Source organism: Lichenostomus cassidix, chromosome 4A, assembly GCF_008360975.1.
Source record: "Lichenostomus cassidix isolate B80296 chromosome 4A, HeHo_3.0, whole genome shotgun sequence".
In the NCBI taxonomy this organism is placed as follows: domain Eukaryota; kingdom Metazoa; phylum Chordata; class Aves; order Passeriformes; family Meliphagidae; genus Lichenostomus; species Lichenostomus cassidix.
This window is the reverse complement of record NC_139485.1, coordinates 15,514,072-15,535,007: the sequence shown is the minus strand read 5'-3', so window position 1 is coordinate 15,535,007 and position 20,936 is coordinate 15,514,072.

Below are 20,936 nucleotides of genomic sequence, written 5' to 3'. Positions count from 1 at the left end.
CCAAAAATAAATAAGATCAATCATAAGATCATGATATTGAGTGAAAAAGCTAAAGTATGATGCATTCCTGATACATGAAAAAAACCCCAAACTTCAGCTGCTCTGCTAAGACAGAATGTTGAAGGTGTTGGAATTTTTCACTGACACAATGGTACAGATTTCATAACATATTTAAATATTTTATGCTTCTTCCTTGTAAATCTACCACGGAATCATCAGTGACTATTCTGGTCAAATTTACACATTTGTCACAGCCTGAGCTGCCTCCTTAGCCGAGCTGCTAACTCTGACAAAAAGCAGTCTGTAGTCTCAGTTGCATCTGCAGCATGAGCTGCTTTCATTTCTAGGAGCTTACTCTGCAGCTAAGGGCAGAATTTTGCCCCAGCACATCAAGTGAAAGTATTCTGCCATCACTATTATTTTTTTTAATGAAGTTTTTAAGTTTAGAAACTAATCTTGTCGAAAGTTTTTCTAATGCAAACCTCCGGCCTTGAGAGTTGGAATGGATTTTTCATCCCTCTTAAGTAGTCATCAGTTTTCCTACAACCAGTCTCTGTGTTTTCCAGGATTTACTTAGTGTCAGCAAATTTCCATTCTTTTGATTTGCTTTCCTAAGTGGAACTTCTAGTAGAAATAAATTACTCTATAACTAATCCAGCTTGCATATTTTATCAGCATTCTTTCCATCATTTGTTTTCTTTGCATTTATTTTAATCTTGCCTGCTAGAAATAATGTGGTGATTTAAGCATCCACCCTGTGCAGCATTGTTGTAATATCTGTCAGCACGTGGAAGCAAGATGGGACCCTTTAATGCTGCATTTTACCTGAGGTTGTTCCCTTAAAAAAAAAGAGAATGAAAAATACTTTGTGATGCACACCAGTGAACCAAACTTCAGCTCCTTTTTGCACCTTGATATTCGTTACTATAATTCCATATTCTAAGAAATGGAAAGCATGGAAGCCTTCAGTGTTTTAGAAATTTCTTTTTTTTCACCACTGGGGTTTATTTTTGCTCCAGTGGGATTTATTTTTGCTCCAGAGGGTTTTTTTTTACACCAGTGGGGTTTATTTTTGCCCCATTCAGGATCTCAGTGACAGCCCTGCAGGGCCATGCTGTGACTACTCACTTCTGTGTGTTCAATATTTTGTCCACATAATGAACATCTGGTGACAAGACGCTCAGAGCAACAACAAAAAAGAGAAGGGGAAAATGAAGAGGAGAAGGAAAAGCAAAAGGCAGTAAAATCTTTTGCATGCCTGCTACTTTTATGGTTTAAAGTATTTTTCCTTCAATCAGTGCATCTAGGGAAACTTTTTTTTGATGTAACAATCAATTTTTAACAAGGAAAAAAGTCTGAACTCATAAATATTGTATGTATTAATTGTGAAGCTTAATGGAACACTTTGTGTTTCTGAACAACTCGTTTACATAATTAAAATCTCCTTTGATCTGTGAGTAAATGATTTAATCTTAATGCTCATTAGGCTAAATGGGTCTTCTACTCAATTGTATCAAGATGCTATGGAAAATTCTCAGACCTTTAGAAAATATTTGTTAGTTGTTAGGTAAACAGAAACCTATCTGTGAACAGAAATCTTTTATCTCTGCAGAAGAATTTGACTCTAAAACTAATTCAGATTAAAGCTTATTTTCTTTTATCTGACATGTTGGTTTCAAGAGCAGCTCAATGAAATATGGGAGGGGGTTGTTCAATTTATACTCATTAACTACTTCACTACAAAAAGAATTTAGTCCTTGAAAATAAAACAAGAAATGCAAAAAACAAAAAAAAAGTGAGCTAGGTGCACCTCCAACTGAGGTATGAATTTTTGTAGCTAGAGATCACTTCAGTGGTATTTTCCGGTGGGTGTAGCTCAGAAATCCCCGTGGATGTGACAAAGCTCAGTGACATCTGGGAAATCCACAACAAGATTTTTCATCTTCTTTAGAATTCATGTAACAACAGCAATACCACGACAGCATTTATCTGCCAAAGGTTGTCACCTTTGGTGTTCAGTATGGGCAGAATCCTTTCTTCCACTCTTTTCCCTCTCAAATGCTGAGTACCAGCCTTTCACCCAACACAAGGTGCTGCTCAGAACTTCAGGCACTTCTCTGACAAACTCATTTCCTTCTATCCTGACTCAAACCAAGCAAGCTGAGAAATTGGACATCAGTGTCACGAAACCCATTTTTCCCTCAAAAACCCTTAACCAAATAATTTATTTTGAAAATACTCTTTTTTTTTTCATTATCCCATCTGTAATTTTCCTTTTTTTAAAGCCACTTCTCATTCCCACAGGGGAGCCTTTTCCTTTTTTTTTTTAAAAAAAGGTAAGAATTTTAATTAGCTCAGGTGGCGCAATAAACACAAACATCTGTGTCCCTTTATTAAAGGCTGTTCTCAGTCCCTTCCCTCTCTCAAGAGCAAATGGATGGCACAGAAATCCTCCAGAGTCACCTTGCTGAGAGCTCCAGTGCTTGGTGACCACATCACTGCCAGGCTGTGTCACACACAGCAGCTTCTCCCAGCGCTGGAGGAGCTCTTGGAACATTGTGAGGAGCCAAGGAAACTCACAGCCACTCCTGCTCTGTCCCCTGAGACACTTCTGGCAATCTGCAGTTTAGGGACGTCTTGAGCCAGAAGGTTGTATCCATATTTAATTTCTCCTGGAAGTGTTCTCCTGCATGCAGCAATCCATGGAAGTCGTGTTAATTGTGGTGTTACTCAGCTGCAGAGGCAAAGCACTTTTGAACGCTGCTTAAATATTGAAAATTAATTTTTTTTCATATTTCCTATGTAGAGTTTGTTTTATTGTCCTCTGGTAGGGTTTGAGCTGCTGTACTTATTTGTATTATATACTAAAAAATAAAAGTAAAAATTTGTCAGGGTTTCATTTGGAAGTTCCATTTTCAACTTTAGTCTTATGTTATAATTGTCTGTTTCCAATGATCACCTCAGAGTAAGGTGAAAATTTGGGTATGTGATACTAATTCACTTTTTAACAAAAAAGTGAAATCTGTCTTGGCTATGATATTCACTTATAGAATTCATTGAACTGAATATTCATTGAACTGTTACTGAGCCAATTTCAGTGTGGAATTTGGATTATTTTCTGCTGAAATTTCAGATTTGCTCTGTTTTAATTCTAGAAAACATGACATATCATTTTACCAGTTTTATCTCATTAGAATTCTTCCGTATTTGTCAAAAATATTGACTATAATTCAGTCTGTATACAAGCAAAATCCCCATGACTTAGTGAAACTTCTACTTATGCAAATAATTAGCCTTGGGCTTAATGACTGAAGTTGTTGGAGGGTTTTTTTAATCAAAACAAAAAATATCCCTGTGCTATCAATTTCAGCCGAAGGAAACAGGTTTTTGGCTGTGCTGAGTGCTGAGAATTTACATAGCAAAGTGCAAACATCCAAGAAAACACACCTCTGTCCTCGGCAGGATTGGTGTAATATATGTGCAAACAGAGCAGGAAACATGGATTTGGCATGGTTTGCCTTGGCACTGCGCTGAGGATTTATTACATTTTTGGAATCACCCGAAGGATTTGGGATCCCAAGGAGCTCAGTGGAGAAAAGAGCACCAGAGAAGAGCTCTGTGCTGATGCTCTGCAGCACTCGGTGCTGCTTTGGGTCTGACAGAACCCAATGCAGATTTTAGCTATGACTTGCTTTTCAATTCGAAGCAGACAAAGAATTTTAATGTGGAAAATCAACGTGAAAGACGAGGTTTTTTGGTTGTTTTCTTTTGTTTTTCTCGTTCATGTTTTTGTAGCTTGAATAAGCATTTCCTCTCTCGCTCTTTATAAGTGCTGATAATAAGGTGAAAAAACTGCCTGAACATCCCTTAAATCATTGTGAGGACTGCGGGGTGGATTTCTCATTTCAGCAACATCAATACAAAAGTAACCACAAAACAGAGATGAACTTCACTTATTCTGAGTTACTGCCTAGGATTTATTTGCATGGCTTTATAATAAGATATTATAAATAAATATCTTACTTTGGGAACAAAACTAGAGAATTTCAATTCTATTAGACTGATGAAGTTTGAAAAAAAAGTCACAAAAAGGCTTTTTAGCGATAGACTGATCAGTTCTTAATTTCTGTGCAAATAAGTGGTGTGCAGTGATTTTAGGATTGTTTCTGTTGGTCAGAGGGTTTTGCAATAAGACAGCTGGGGTGGTGACTTGTTTGTGAATAAGACATCAGAGTTTGGATTTGCTCATAGATGTGTGTTGTGCAATCTCCATTTCAGATGCCAACTTACAAAGCATCTTCCATAAAACCAGCCTAATGTTATTGCTATTAAAATGTTGCAGAATTAACACATAGACATTTACAATCAGCCTTTAGAAGGTTTATCTTCATGAGCTTGGATCATGGGGAGAGGAGTCTGGAGTGTGTTTGTGCTGAAATCTCATGGGCGAGTCAAAATAAAATTAAAACCTTAAATAAGTGCATAATAAGTTGTGAACTTTACTAATTGCTCTTTTAATACAGTGTCAATGAGCTCTAGCAATGCTTTTTTTCAAATTGTTTTATTTTCTTTAGTCTCAGTGAAAAGTTGTCGAGGATTTTAAATTAAAGGCACTTTGTAAAAATATTCCCAGTGATGTTCCATTCAATGCACACTGCAGAGATGGAATTCATGGAGCACAGATTAAAGAAAGGTGTGTTTCACAAACATAATAATGTACTCTTGGCCTAATTAGATTGGTCTGAACTGAATTCAGCTTTATATTTGTAAATAGTTTTAAATATTTTCACTACCTTGTTGTTTTTCACTTAGATAAATTTCTTGAGCAACCCTACTACATGATGGATTATTGTCAGAATAACATCTTGTTTTATTGAAAATCTTATGAAAGATAAGTATTCATGTTATTTCTCTACACCACGTGCTGGATTTGCTTTAAAAGAGCAAACTAGAAATTTTCATCTCCGAACCACTGTCTGTTGATCAAGCTCCAGAGTCATAAGTAGTTTTAAAATTTATTTTATACAATTATTATTATTCCATCAGCAAAGGAAAAGACAACTGAAGAAACTCAGACAGTCTTGCAAAATTCCTGCATTTAAAAAGAAAGGATATGGAACAAGGGGAAAAAATTATTTCACATAAAAAATAGGTAGAAGTTAACAAAATGAGCCCCAAAAGATACAGTTAAAGAGTGCCTTGTCTGTAAAATTTGGGATCAAAGACTTTCTTTGCCAAATCAGAATGATTCTCGCAATGAACTTACTTTCTATAACATTGGAACTGAAGTGTTTTGCACAAGGAAAATATTTTTCCAGGAGATTCTGACAAATACAATTTTTGTGCAGTTTTACCAGCAGTCATGTGAATTCTTGTTCTTTGAAGATCTAAGGGCAGGGGTTTTCCCCGAGGAGCAGGAAAACAAAGTGGCCCTTTGTGGAAGAACAGTGCCTCATTCAGGGGGAAACTAAACAGCACAGGGAAGTGTCAGCGAGCTGGCTGGGAGTCCCAGCAAAAGCAGCAAAAGCAGCAGTGAAATATCTTTTATCTGCCTTCACAATTCATGTCCAGGGAGGTTAAGACACAAAATCTTAGCTAAAAGTAATTTGGTCACTGTCACTAAAATTTCTGATTCCCCTCAAAATTTCATTTTTTTGGAGGAGGTTTGTCAATGGTGACTGAATATCCCGTGGAAAGGGAATTTGACAAGGTCAGGCCAATGGCCAGGATGAGCCCAGAATGAGAGTTTTCCAGAGGATTTCCCACCTGCAGCTTTCCCTGCCCAAAGCACTCAGGGATTTGCCTTTCTTTGTCCACCTATGATGGATTTTTCTTCTATGAACTCACTCAGGTCCTTCACAGAACATGTGGAGCTGTCTCCCTGCAGTTGTGATATTTTGGGATATTTTAGCACAGGTAAGTCCCATGCTGGTATTCTTCCAGCCCTGCAAGGACTCCTCTCAGCAGGTCCTGACTGATCTGCACCAGAGCTGTTTGTGTCACACTGTCACATTCAGATTGTCCCCAGAGCCTGTGCCCAACCCTTGAGCTGCATTATTCCAAAAATTATTCTAAAAATGCAATGCCAGCCTTATTTCCTAACACGACATTGGAATTTTTCATTGTGTCACATATTGCTGTTTGCATTGAAGTCCAAACTCTGATGAATGGAGTAAGTATTGTAATTGCTAAAATTGAATTTAATGCTCATTGAAAGAGCTGAAGCACAATGAAATTGCTGAGTTTCGAGTTGCTACCAGAACACTGTAATTTAGAATTAGGGAATAATCCTTTCCAGTCATTATTTACATTATTTGTTTACACAATTTTAATGGTAAATTTTGGACTGAAGCTATGGAGCAGATGTTCAGTGGAGCAACTGGTAAATATTAGAGAAATATTTTTGACTTGTTACTCCTCATTCCCTCAAGTGTCTTGCAGGTCTAACAAGGTACTTAGAAGCTCTTCCCTCAGGTGAGGTACCTGCTGTACTGATGTCCCCCTAGGTCATCTGACAGCCAGAGAAAACCTTTCAATTGCCTCCTGAAGTCATGCCAGTTCTAAAATATTTCCACACTGTATGTTTTCCTGTTTGCATCCTACAGTCTGTCCTCTTGTCAGTGCATCCATCCCTCATTTTCCCTTAATCACTATTTTGCCAAGATAGAGAAGGGTCCTTTGAATAGTATTTTAAGGTTTCTAAATCCCAGTTCAGAATTAAAAACCATTATAGCATTTTGGAGTAATTTTATGGCTCCTGCTATATTACAATTAGTGATCAAACTGTGCTGGTGCACTGCATTGGCAGTACTGGTAAACAGCTCAGTAATTAGGATTTCATGGATCACAACAAGTCTCAGATTTTCCTTACACATTTTTGAGGCTGATATTTCTTCCTTGGGTTAGAAACTTCCCTGGAAGGAAAGCCTGGCCTTACAGGTGGGAAACTGAAATGGAAAATCAGATTTCCTGAGAATGCAGAGTCAGGTGTCAATCCCTGGCTGGTACAGGAGGTCTTGACTCCCCTTTCGTGGTGATTCCACAGGCTGCCCCATGATCCAATTGTTCACTGTAAACTATTTTTAGATGTTGTTGGAAGTGCAGACCAGAATTTTCTCTATGCACTTATATGTCAAAGCTGATCAAATATATTCATAAAACTTTTTTCTTTTTTTTTCTTTTTGTTTTCTTTTTTTCTTTTTGTTTTCTTTTTTTTCTTTCTGTTTTCTTTTTTTTTTTTTTTTCTTTTTTTTTTTTTTTTAATTATTATTCCATGAGCTGTGTTTTATTCTAGAGACTATGGGGGAGTTTTTATTATTTTATTAAGGAAAATAAAAATTTCTCTTGTGGGTTTTTTTTTTTTTTCATATTAACCTAATTGCTGAAGCTCTTTAAACACTCCAGGATCAGAATTTCAGTCTCCTGTCTTTTGCAAAATACCAAGGACACCAAAAAAAACTTTGAATGCAACATTTTCCCTGAAATGGAACTATGTCTTTTTCTAAAGCACAGCACACCATTAAACGAACTTGCAATATTTTTGGGGATATTATGACAAAGTATTGTCTATTCTGGATAAACTGCTGACATATCAACAACTGAGACGCTGAAATTCAGATTGCTTTTGAATATACAACTATTTTTAATCCATAAAGGCAGGGATTATGAAGGACAAATAGCCTCAGTTGACACTGTATCATCACAGGTTGCTCCTATCAGCTCTCCAAATAATTCATTATTTTACAAATGGCACCTCAGACCACAATCACACCAATCACTCAGCTGCACCAGCAAGGTTCATTTCTCACCTATGGATGAAAAAACAGGAATTAAATTATAAAACAGCAGTATGTAGGAAATGTTTTACTAACAGGGGAGCCTTCTGAAAGCAGCTGCCTGGTAAAAGTAGAAATTCCAAATCAGAAAATAAATAATGAGTGATAATTCTCCATAAATGAATGGGGCTGTGCTGAGGCTTCAGGAGCACACCTAAGGAGAATTAGATATTTGCAAGACTTCTTTTACCAAAATTAAATTACCTGAACACTTTTAGCTAGTCAGGGATGTTGTTTAAAAGGTGAAAGATCAAGTGAATAATGATCAAGAGAGTTTTTTTTAATATTATGTCATTATTGTTGTTGGGGGGAACTGTTGTTGTTATTACTACTACTACTATTATTATTATTATTATTGAAATAATTCTCATTTTCTAAATTTAGTCATGGCAACACAGTTGCTTTCCTAAGCAAGTTTGCAGGGGGATAATGAGGCTTTACAGAAGTTTCATTTTGCTCCCAGGATCTCTGCCTGCTCCAAACACAACTCTGCCAGCCACACTTCGTCTCTTTTGGCTCCTTTTAATGATTAAATAAGACTTCATTATAATGGCTAATCTTTAAATTAATTCAATTCAATACTTAACCATTTTACTTAAATCAGAAAAAGGAGCAAAGGGGAAGAACATCAATATTTTAACAGGCACAGAGCACTGAAATTTCATAAATAAATGACCCATCGGTACATAACAAATCCCTGCAGACTATAGCCTGTTGTACAGCCTAACAATTTAAATAATTGACTAAAAGAGCATTCCTAAAATAAAACAAGCTTCCTTAGAGGAGTTCAGAAGCAGAAAATTGAATTTTTTTTTTTTAATCTTCTAAAAGATATTTAATTTTAAAAGAAAATTTCTATTCAGTCAGGTTTCACAAGCACATTGAATTGTAGTCTAGGTTTATAGACTAAGTTTGCACCAATTAATACAGTACAGGACATATTTCTTTTAACTATGAAGTGTTTTATTGTTAGGCTCAGTGTGGGAGAAAATTTATATCAAATATGTGCTTAATTTTCTAAAGAACTACTTTAAAGCTGAGCAAGTTGTCTCATCTAAAGCAAAAATATTTTGTCAGTTGGAGATCTACCAATTCTGCTTAGGAAAATCCTTTTTACAGGAAAGCAGGTAAGCTACAATTTTCTTTTAATTCTTTTTAGCCGGTGGAGATTCACTTCTTTTGTCGTTGTCAAGTGATTGAAAGAAATTCATTACTATTTACCTAGAGTCACAGGAGCCTTTACAGGATAAAAAATGAAACATCTTTCAAAACAGAAACTTGGAAGCTTTCACTTGGGACAAAGGTATCAAATAGAAGTTCTGTAGGAAATTTTAATTTTTCAATAAATAAAGTTTTGGGGGATTTTTGTTTGTTTGTTTCATTAGATATTCTCCATTTCAGGCTATAATTCTTTCTTTTTCATGTTTGATCCCCAGAAGAACAGAATCAAACAGGAACCACCTGTGCAAAACAAGAAAATTTGCAATTCCCTATTCATCTTCACCAAGGTAGACCTGGGAAATTTGGGCATTATCAGGGAATTTTAACAGTTCATCCCTGGGGGGAACAGTGCTGTCTGATAGCTCAGGAGGGAAGATCTGTGCAGTTTGTTTTGGGGAAATCTGTTTAAAAAGCAAAGAGAAAATTCATTGTTGGAACCACAGTGAATTTTCCTGGCGTTCAGAATTTGAGATTCTGTTTACATTATCAAAGGAATTTTTCTACAAGGAAAAATACACTGGAAATTTAGTGTAGCATTTAAAATATTGACCAGAATAGTGTAAATTCTCACTAAAAAAAATACACTGGAAATTTAGTGTAGCATTTAAAATATTGACCAGAATAATATAAATTCTCACTAAAAAAAATACACTAGAAATTTAGTGTAGCATTTAAAATATTGACCAGAATAGTGTAAATTGTCACTAAAAAAAATAACACTGGAAATTTAGTACAGCATTTAAAATATTGACCAGAAGAGCATAAATTCTCACTGCATGCTGTAGCATTTTTCCCCTCCCAGTAAGAGTCTGTTGGAAAGGAGGAATCATTGGTTTTCTTTGTTAAAGTACAGAGTTTATTTCCTGGTTTAAAAGGCTAAGGTGTGGAAGATCTCCAAGAGCATCAAGTGAAGTGTTTGATCTTGTGTTGATTTGGAATTTTTGCATTTCCACTTGGATCCCTCAGGGCTGCTGAGCTGAGCTGAGCTGAGCTGAGCTGAGCCCTGCTGTGTTCATCACCACTATCTTGAGTCCAGGTTTGTTCTCCACCAGAATATTCCTAAAAAAGCCCCAAACTCAGGAGAAGGATTTTCCAGAGGGAGGACAGGGGCTAGAAGGCCTTTTTAATCTCTTTTTCCATCAGTGGTGTTGCCCCAGCAGCAGGCAAAGTCTCTTTTTAGCTCTGTGAGGTCACAGGAAAAAGAAAAATCAGCTTCCCAGGTGCATGTTATTAGACACACAAAGCACTTGTTAACAGGAAATAGGAGATAGCTCACATTCATCAAAATTATCCCTGACGTTTCCTTTTGCTCAGCTGAAAACAAGAGCTGAAGCTCCCAGAGCAACATGTAATGTGTGAGGGGAGAAAAAAAGCTAAACCACAACCACAGTTGTTGGTTTTTTTTAATAAAGGACACCCAAAGGAATAGGTGGTGAACAAGTTGTGTTTGTGGTAAAGACCAGAGTTGTCCAAAGAGCCATAGGTTATATGTGTTTGTTATTACAATTAAGTGGATTTTCAATTTTTCCATCTACATTTCTAATATACTGACAGCTAGGGACTCTCATACCTCTGAAAACATCAAAATCATAATGCTGGCAGTCCTGAGAGCTGATGTTCTGTTCTTGACAGAATAGCCATTGTGCCATAGGCAAGGGAAATACAACTGTGGCCATTATTGCCCCATCTGTGGTTTCAGCCTCATGGCTAAAGAAGCTACTTTTGGCTAGGAACAACCCAACCCCAGGCAATTAGAGGTCTCTGCACTAAAACTGCAGACAGAAGTGTGCTTTAGCCACAGTTTCAGAGATTGTTTTGTCTGTTAATTATTTACTTGAAAACTCTGTCTGAAAAAGACTTTTTTCCCTCCCTCGGGACTGCTATTGTGATGCTAATAAGTATCTGTGTGTACTTTGTGTGTGTGTTAATTAAATGCTGTCACTGCAAAATTTAACTTGGATAGCTCATTCTCAAGATGATGTGTATCAATAAATAAAATATGGTACCTAAAACAAAAGCAGTTTTGCTTGCAGAGGAAAAGAGAGGACGAGCTTTAAAAAGAAGTCATTTAGTAATTGCATGATGTATTAAGGCTAATAAATCTGCCTAATTGTCACATTTGCCTTAAATTAATAATTTATACCAACATTTGGTGTGGGCAGATATGATGAATATTTTTATGTTGCGATAATCCCGGAAAGTGGCACTTTGAACATTTTAAAAACCAATTAATTGCGAGTCCTGTCTGTTTTTACACATTTGTGGCAGGAACTGAATAAACAAAGGTGAGAAAATTTCGCAGAACAAGTAGGCAGGACAGAGCTTAAAGCCATTAAACCCTCCCAGGATGCAGGAAGGAGTTAATAAGACGAGTTAATAAGAGGAGTTAATCACTCAGGCTGGGTCTGCTGCTGGGGCAAAGCACCAACACCAACTCCACCTGCAGAACTTCCCCACCTGGGGGTTTCCTGCCTCCTGGCATTGCAGGGCAGGAGGAGAGAGGAAAGCTCACCTGGCAGCAGGGTGTGCTTTGGGGCTGGCAGAATTCACTGCTCCCCTGTCCCACCTGAACCTCTCTGCCTGCTCTCCCCACCTCCTGTTCTCACCACAAACACCCTGCAGGATTCTTTTTTTTTTCACATGTTTACATATCATTTACCATGAAGTAAGCGCAACGCTTCAAAAATAGGAATTTGTTTATCACAGGTTTGCTCGAAAACCTGTTTGGAGTGATTTGTAGGTTCCTGGATCTGGGCTAGGGGAGCTCGTGGCTCCTCTGCTATGGCCTGACTCTTCTCCTGCTGTTCCATCCTCCTCCACCTCACTTTACATCTTCCTGCTGTACATCTGTTACTGGACAGATTGCACAAGATGAACATAAGGCACTCTTTTCCAGGGTCAGCTAAATTGCCAAGCTAGGTCCACTCAGGCTATTGAAATGTATGTTCAAAATTCCAGAAATTCTACTAATGACAGATATCTCTGTCATATTATGCTGCATAATAATTATACCCATCCAGGCCTGTGTGAGGTCAGAATAAAAACATTGTCTCAGGGTATACATTGGAGTGAGGAATAAGTGTAATAATTTGGGGTTTTCTTGAGATTTCAAAAACGGAGATTTTTAAGTTTTTATCTTCAAACTTGCTTTGGTTTGGAATAGCACAGGAGAAGTTTGGGAAGGTTGGAATCAGTACTTTTTGGAGTGCAGGTGTCTTGAAGTGTTATTTCCAATCACTCTGGCCGTGTTTAAGGAGTCAGCAGATGTTAACAATTAGGAAAAGACAAAAAGAAACTGGGGTACCTCTTGGCCCTCCTTGCTGCTCTTTGTGCTCACTTTGTGTTTCCTAGGATTTTTATTTATTTTTTTCCAACTGTGGGATTAGTGCAGAGTAACAAGGCACTGATTTGCCTTGGTGCTGCACACCATGGAGTCGGACAAGGAACTGTCGCAACACATGGCTTTCGAATGAGTTGATTGTAGACATATTGTCTGTCAGTCAAAACTACAATATTGTAATTAGAGCAGGCCCTGTCTCTCCATACGTGCTTCAGATGGCAATGAAATCATCTCAGGAGTGAGCTATGGCGATGCTACAGCCTTCATCAAAGTTTATGTCCTGCTGCAGTGCAAATTTCCACTAATTCACAGTTGGAATTACCGAAAAAATCATATTTTACCCTGTCATTCCTGTACAGTCTCTGTATTTTTGAAAGCTAAACAATCACAGGTGTAATATTTCTCAGTAACAATACATCACATTAATGTGTTGGAAAACCCTGAGAGAGTGAAGAAAGCAAAGTTCTCTCTATTTGTCCTGATTCCTGTGACTGACTCAGTTTGTCACTCTATTTGAGGTGGGGTTTGGTACTGGTGCTGCTCAAAAGTTGATTTTTATACCATGGTCTATATACAAGAAGTCCATAGGATAAATCTCACACAGTTCTATTCCAAATGTGTAGGGGAGGAATATTCAGAATTGTTGACGAAGTACAATAAATGTGTGAGAAAAAGGCACTGTTTGGATACCCCAGGAAAGAAGCAAACTTTGGGGAAGAGAGGAAATTCTGCTATAATAAAATGAAGCTCCCTGGTTGCAGACATTGCCTGTTTTACTCACTGATGTGTCACAAAAAGCAGATTCACCTCCAGATTCTGCCTGACTCTGGGTCCTGTGGCAAGGGAGGTGGAAGGAAGATGTTTAATTTAAATAAAGCCATCTTACTTAAGTAATTGGTAATAGATAAATAGGAATAATAGAAAGTGGGATCAGAACTGCACTGGTGCAGCTGGTGTGGGGATGTCCTTGCTGGTTTGCATAAAACTTACAGGAAAATGCTTAGGTGGAATGTTTACTGAGTCTTGTGCTCACCTGGAGGGGAGCCAAGGAGCTCCAGAAAAGACACACAAGATAACAGTAAACCCTTGAGAAGGTTAAAAAACAAAAAGTTAAAAAGAAAATTTAAAAAGGGACACAGAAGAAGGAGAATCTAGTTAATCCCAGAGTTACTCCCAGTTCATCCTGGGCACTTACTGGGAAATTGTAACTTCCTTGGTTCTGTGAGGAGCCAGAATTCCTGTCATGGGCACAGTCAGTGGCAGTGCTGATGAGTCAGACTTCTGATTTTGTGATTTACAGGGAAGTCATTTGAAAAGTAGTGCCATATGGGATGATGCTTGATTTGTAATTCTAGAAGTTAACAATTCAGTCTCCTGCAAATCCTGAGTCTGTCAGGGATTTCTCAAGTGATGTGCAGCATAAAAAATGTCCACTTTTCATTTTTCTGTTCGGAGTTATTTTATACAAATCAGCCCTGGATTTACTGGTGGAGGACATAAAAGAGCAGGGAGGTCTGAAGGAGGGAAAATCTGGTTCATCCACTGCCAGCACAGCCATTCCCAGAGTTTTTCCCCAACACGACTCCATCCACTCCTGAAAGCCAAAGCATTATTAATACATTTTTGTAAATCCCTGTGTAATGTTTTTGCTTCAATAGTACCACAATCTGCATCTCTAGATGCATTATTAAGGAGTTAAACCTTAATTTATCACTTCTATAATAAAATCCCTTTTTCTCTGTGTCTCCTGTGGTAGGGCATGGCTAGGGCAAGGTCTCCATGAAACATTGCAAGGGAAAGGAAATTCTGTTTTCTCCATAAATAAATGCATCCTTTTCAAAAGGGGTTTTGGGCAGTCAATGATATAATTTTTTCTGATATTAAAAAAAAAAAAAACAAAGCAGAAAGCACTTGAAAACTTCTTGTTTTCTTTTAATATACTTATTACAGCTAAGATTTTAAGTATTTCTTAGCCTGATAATTGCCTTGGAAATCCAACTTCTCACAACTACCTTTTTCTTGGTGAGAAAGAATCCTCAGCCATTTTCAGTCATTATCATAGCATGAATAGGGGTTCTTTAGGCCTGCACTTATACAATAGATGTCACCTCTGGTACTCTAAAGGTATATTTGACATCAGAAAATAGCACTGAGTGTGGTGGCAGTGAAATGGGGTGATGGTGATGAGGAAATCTCCATCCCAGCAAAGCCGAAGCTTCCATGGTGGTTTTGAACAGATATCTGTCTGCATGCTTGGATGTATTTAGCCATCTAAAAATGTGATTTTGCACTGAAGAATGAACCCCTGTCTCCCCAGCCTGGCTCAGTGTTTTCATGGCCACAGCAGAAAGCAGCTGCTGCTGAATTTCCCACCAACTTCCCATCCCTGTGGTAAATGACTCTGGAGGTGACAAGGACCAGGCTTGGCTGCTTTCCCTCATCCTGATTGTCCCAGCCTTGGGCAGGACGAAGTCCCAGAGGCTGTTCAAGCTGCCTGTTTGCTGCTCTGGCAGGATCAACCCCTGGGAATTCCCTGGGAATTCCATGGGAGGTTGGGAATGGAGCAGACAGTGCCACTGCCACCCAACAGCCTCAGCTCTTCCAAGGGCTTTTCCTGATCCTTCCCAGTGCTGCCAAATGAGAGTTTGCAATTCTATCTCTCCCTAATGCACTTTAGAAGGCCACCCACTGACTATGATTTTTTTTCCCTCATATTTTTTTTCCATTTGATCAGCATTGATTTTTTTTTGTCTTGTTTTTCTTCATTTTCATTTCTTGAAATGACCGCTGGTAATGCCCATGAGGTTCAGGAAATGTTTTTATGAACACCTCACACCTTGGTGGTTAGTACAACTCCACTGCCACCTTGGGACAGCATGGCTTAGTTGACTCATAATGCTGAGGATAGAAGTTGTGGGAAATCCTTGACAACGTTTTAGAAGAATTCAAGTTTCCATCATCAACTATGTAATAATATATTTGTACTTTTCTCTCCTAAATTCATAGTTGGTTTAAGATCTTCTGGCTTACCTGGCATCATTGCTTTCATGGCATCTTCTCCATTATCATTATTTGTTCTTGCTGGAAATGCAGGAGTTCTTCTCAATCCCTGCACAGAAGCCTTGCTTCAGTTTTTAAGTGATCAAGGATTTAACTATATTTTAAAGTATCTTTTTTCTCGCACAACTCTTTTTTCAGCTCTCTCCAATCGGGCTTCATGTGATGGTTTTAGACATAACAGCTCAAGTTAGAGTTGCCTCCCTTCAAAGATTTGAAAGTGTGCACAGATCCTGATCAACATAAATTAGCATGGCTGTGCCTTCTGTTATCAGTTATTTCAGCTATATGAAACAATCTGTTTGTGTTTCAATAGAAAAGAGGATCGTGTGCACGTTTACAATACATAGCACTTGCAGACATAAGCAGGAATACCTGTTGAAGGGCCCTGTGAGTAAAGACAGCCTGTTAAGGAGCTTTTTTATGCATGAGAGGAACATCCATGCAGTCCCTGTGTTTGCAGGGACGTGGGGGACTGGTTTGGAATACAAAACAACATTTCTGCACTGTGACATAGCCTTTTCCTTATTTCCTTATTTATTGAAATATTTATTTTTGCTCGGGTTGGGGGGGAAAGGGTTGAAGTGGTGATACAACATCATTGTAATCCATGGGAATTCTGACAATAATTCAAGGGATTCATGATAGAGCTTACACTGGGAAAAACAGCAGGGGAAAGGTAGGAGCCAAGAAGTGTGTCTGTGGTATTGTCTGTCCCTTCTCCTTGTGGAAGTCTTGGGAAAGGAGGTTGCTGCCAATATTATTAATCTTTATCTTGTGTTGGCACTTGGCTATCAGGATGCCTCTGACACTTGATGGGGTCTGGAACAAATTCTTTTTTTGTAATAGAATTTTTATGTCTCTGACTAGCCAAGGAAAGAAAGAATGAGTTGTGTGAGCGCAGAGTAAACATAAACCAGAACTTTTATTCTTCTCCAAACATTATTTTGCTTTTATTTTTGCTTAATAGCTAAAGGGTGGCAGCAGCTCAGAGCACACTTCTCCATCAATGCTCTCCCCTCCTTGTCTGAGATCTCTGGTCCTGCCTGTGCCACACATTTGCTGCTCCAGGAGGTGAAGTGTCACTGTCACCGACTGAACACTTGAGGTAAAAAGGAAAATGCACTTTTTCAAGGTATCCCAGGATGGGAAATGGATCCAGGAAAATGGGAAAGCAGGACTGGGAACACAGGGATTCATTCATTTGCTCCTCCTGTTTCACACCCACATGGAGTTAAGCACCCTGAGGGTTTCACAGAATCTGCACATCTGGGAGAGGGATGGACAAATCCATCAGATGGGCTGAAAACACAGATCCTCTTTTGCTGGAGAACTTAAACCTTGGGTGAGAAGAGAGCTGTGAGTGTGTTGGGCACAAGATTCTGGAGATCAGATCATGTGAGGGCAAGGAGAACACCCAGGTTCTCTCTCCTGCATCACCTGCTTTGTACTCATCAGAAACAGCACATCCCCCCTTTAAAACAGGTTGTTTTAAAATAAAAGATTAACTGTTTATAGAGAATAATGCTATTACAGAGAATATATCTATTAATAAACTCAACAGTCTATGCTGCAAGGTTTTCTACCTGAATTTTGTTGGTAAATGAGTGCACAGAAGGATCTTTGAGTTTATTTTTATTTTCCTACTCCATTTATTTTTACACCAGACCCCAATGGAGGCACCTGGAATATTACAGTTCAAGGCAGCCACAAAAATTTGATTATGTTTAACAAATCATTGCTATGCAGTAACAAGGTAAATTGGGTCCATAGAAATAATTTTCCTAGCATTTAGGAAATCTGTTGATAGAGCAAAACACAAAAGAATAATCTGCAAGGTCTGTAATTTTGATGTTTTATAGCAGCTGAGGTATGTGAATAGATAAATTATCTACTGAGACATCAAAGGGAGGTATTTGGGAGTGGGTAGTGGCTTGGGAAAGAGGAAAGTGATTAGTGGAGTGCTACAGGAGATCAGGATTAGGACCAATTTTGTTCATTTTATAAACCAATGGTCTGGAAAAAAGAAAAGCCCAAGCAGCCAAGGGATAGCACAGTTTGGTTCCTGTGTTGCAAGGGAGTGGCAGGCATGAAAAACAAGAGGTCACGCAGCCAAATTCAGCAAGATTTATGCAAGATTCAGGCAGAGAAGCAGCTATCATTTTAGCTGAGTGGATATAAATTGTGTGGAAAGATAAAGGAAAAGCAAGGAAATAAGAATGCATGACAAAGCTGCAGAAGAATGTCGTTTCACTAAGCAGTGTGGGTAAAGGGAAATAGTTTAAATAATTTTAGTAATTTTGAATGTGTGTGATTTGGTTTATTTAAATTTTTCAGTGAAGAAATCGGTTTAAAATCCACACATTTAAAAGAATTTGTAAAAATTAGACTGAAATTTATATATACTTTATTTGAGAGGTTAAACAAGGACCATGGAACATCTGAGAAATGACTAGAAAGAAGATGCTGGGTGGTTCTGTCAACTGCTCTCACACAAAGCCCTGGGACCATGCAGTAAGGTCATGTACAGAAGGAAGGAAGGAAGAATGAAGGAATGGCTCTGAAGGGTATGTGTGATGGAAAACATCGGAATATGGATAATTGTAGTAGAGAATAAGTGTTTGTAGACATCACATAGAGAGCAGAAATGGCAGGAAGTTCCTTCACGGAGCAGAACCAGAGCGGTCAGGAGGAGTTGAGTCATTGCCAGCCTGAGGCATCCCTGCTCCCAGCCCGGAGCACGGGCACCTCCCTGCCCTGCCGCACGTCCCCGTGGGCAGCTCTGCTCCATCCCGGTTAGCCCCGTGTATCTATCTCCGCCCTCTCTGTCGCTCTGTCGCGACAGCAGCTGGCGACACGGAGCGCCCCGCAGTTCCCCCGCCCGCCGCCAGGTGGCGCCGCCCGGCCCGGGGGGGATGAGATTTAATTCATTAACTAAAAAGTGAAAATTCATCAAATTCTTCACTCGTTTCGAAATTCCCCTGCTCCGGTTACCAAAGGGATTAAGGAGGTTCCAGAAGCCGAGGCTTGTTTACTTTGAGTCGAACGTTAGCAGAAATGGCAATTGCCAAAGAGCACAAATGTCTCTGCAGTGATTGTTTCAATTAAATAACAGAGACATCATTAGAGAGCCATTAAACTTTGAGCTTACGACATTTCTTCGCTGGAATAACATCATCTGCAGGCTACCGCTGGAATATTTTGTTTTAAGCTATGCAAGAGTTTATTATAATTGAAATTTCTTTTAAAAAAATAAGCTCTAAGCCAAGTGCCCTAATGAGAAACTATCATGCTGCTTGAGGAGATAAAATAAAACTAACACTGCCTGAAATAAGGACAACTTCTGCTGAAATCTATTCCTGAAAATTGAGTAATCTCAGCAGTTATTACATGGTTTCCCTTTTTTTTTTTTAAAGTTTTTCCCCGAAAGCTTCACTTCTAGTTTAGAAAGAGGTATTTATCTTGGGTAGCTCATGGACAGTGGGTGATCTGCTCTTAGTAAGTTTTTACAACCACAGAGTCACTTTCTCTCAATTACTCTGCCTTTAATTTTTTTTCTAATATATCTAACATTTGCATAATTTGTTCAAAATACTTGGTTCAACACAAGCTTTTTGGTTTTTTTCATTCGCAAGCTTGAGGTGTATATTGATGCCTGCAAAGATTGCAATCTGATCCTTGTGAGGAAATCCAAGCACAAAAATTAGTCTCATGCTTTGGAGCCTATTGGAAATCTGATCATGAGAATTACTGCTTATTCAGTTGTGCTAAATCCTTTCTAAATCAGCACGAGAAAGAAATGCCTCAATTATTAGCCTAATGAATGTTTTAGGAAATGAGAAAATTATTAGCTGAGAGTTGCTTTCTGCTGCATGTCTCTCGTGGTGAATAAACAAGAATCCCCAGAGCTAAATGGGAGCAAATGCAGATCTGTGAGCTGCAGAGCCAAAGCTCAAAGCTCCACAATTTACCTACTGAGTGCTATTGACTATTGGCTGGTGATGAAGTGTCTCTTCCTGCAAGCTCCAATGGCCTGACAAGCCATTTCATCTTTGTCCAGATGATGGTGTGGTTTGTTTTAGGTGATATCTGGCTTCTGAGGCCAATAAATGCCTTTCCTGGTGGATGGATGTTTTATGGGAGGCTGTGTGTTCCCTCTGAGTTATGTGGTATTATCAAAGAAAACCAGAAAAGTGTATTTTTCCCAAAGAGGCGTGTAAAGGTTTGTAATTGTTTTCATCTTTTTTTATATTTCTGCTTCACCTTTTGAGCACTATAAACCGTGATGGTCTTCTTTCAGCAGGGGTTGAAGGGATCTGTTTCATTTTTAAAGTGTTTTATTTCTTATTTCCTATCGGAGCAGGGAATCAAATGGAGCTCTTATGGAATGTTTTTCCTGGTGGCATTCATTGCCTTCGAGCTCCCCATGGCATGAGTGGGCTTGGGGAGGGAAAAATCCTAAAATGCAGGTCCTAGTCCTGTAGGACTGAAGGCAGAGAATCCTGATTACCCTAATTTCGTGTGGATTCATTAGGGATCTCCTGAAGGAAGAAGATTAAGCCATGGAGTGTCTCTGGTTGAAACACTTCATGTCTTAAAAATACAATTTTGGACAGGTCTTTCTTGACTTGACCAACATCCAACACCTTCAATATCTGCTTTTTAAAAGACATTCACTCCAAGTTCACTGCTGTGCCTTTGGGAGTAGAAAACAACCTTCTGCAGGTCTCTGGCCATTTTCAGTCCCCACTGAAGTTCCAAGCACTTGTGCCAGCTTGGAGAGAAGGGAATCCATGGCCAGTGTGAGAAGGCGACCTTGGCTTTCTTTTTGACATGTGCCTCTGATTTTTTTGTCATATATTTCCCATTTAAGATGGGGAATAAAAAAGCTGTCTACCTGTAGGTTCAAATTCTCCTCAGAGAATTCCCAGCCCCCAGATACAAATTAAAATAAGATTTTGGGGTGTGGAAACCAAGTTTGGTTTAAAATCAACTAGCAGCAGTTTTCTCTGTTAGTTTTGCTACTTCCTTTTTCCCTTTGGAAATCCCAATTTGTGTACTCTGAGGTCAGCCCTGCTCAGAGCAGCTTTAGACATCTTTATTTAGCTGGGAAATGCTACTGATTGTGTTTTCATCTAAAACTCTGAATTCAGGTTTCTCACTGGCCATGAGATCTCCATGCTCTGCAGTGTTGCAACACCAGAGCTCAGTGAAACTCCTGTTTTGTAGCGTTGCAAGAAGAGTGGAAAATAATTAAATGTTTATTAGGGAGTGAGGCAATACTATTATTCATATTGCAGTAGGATGAGGCAATGCAATCCTCTGATTCTGATGGAGACTTTTGGAGTCTAAAAATAACTCGTCACCAGTGCAGAAAAACATGTGAAAATATACAGTCTATCCCTTAAATCCACAGCATTAAGTTAAATTAATAGAAGGACTTGTAGAGTACGTGATTGAATCCATGAGGGATATAGTGTGAT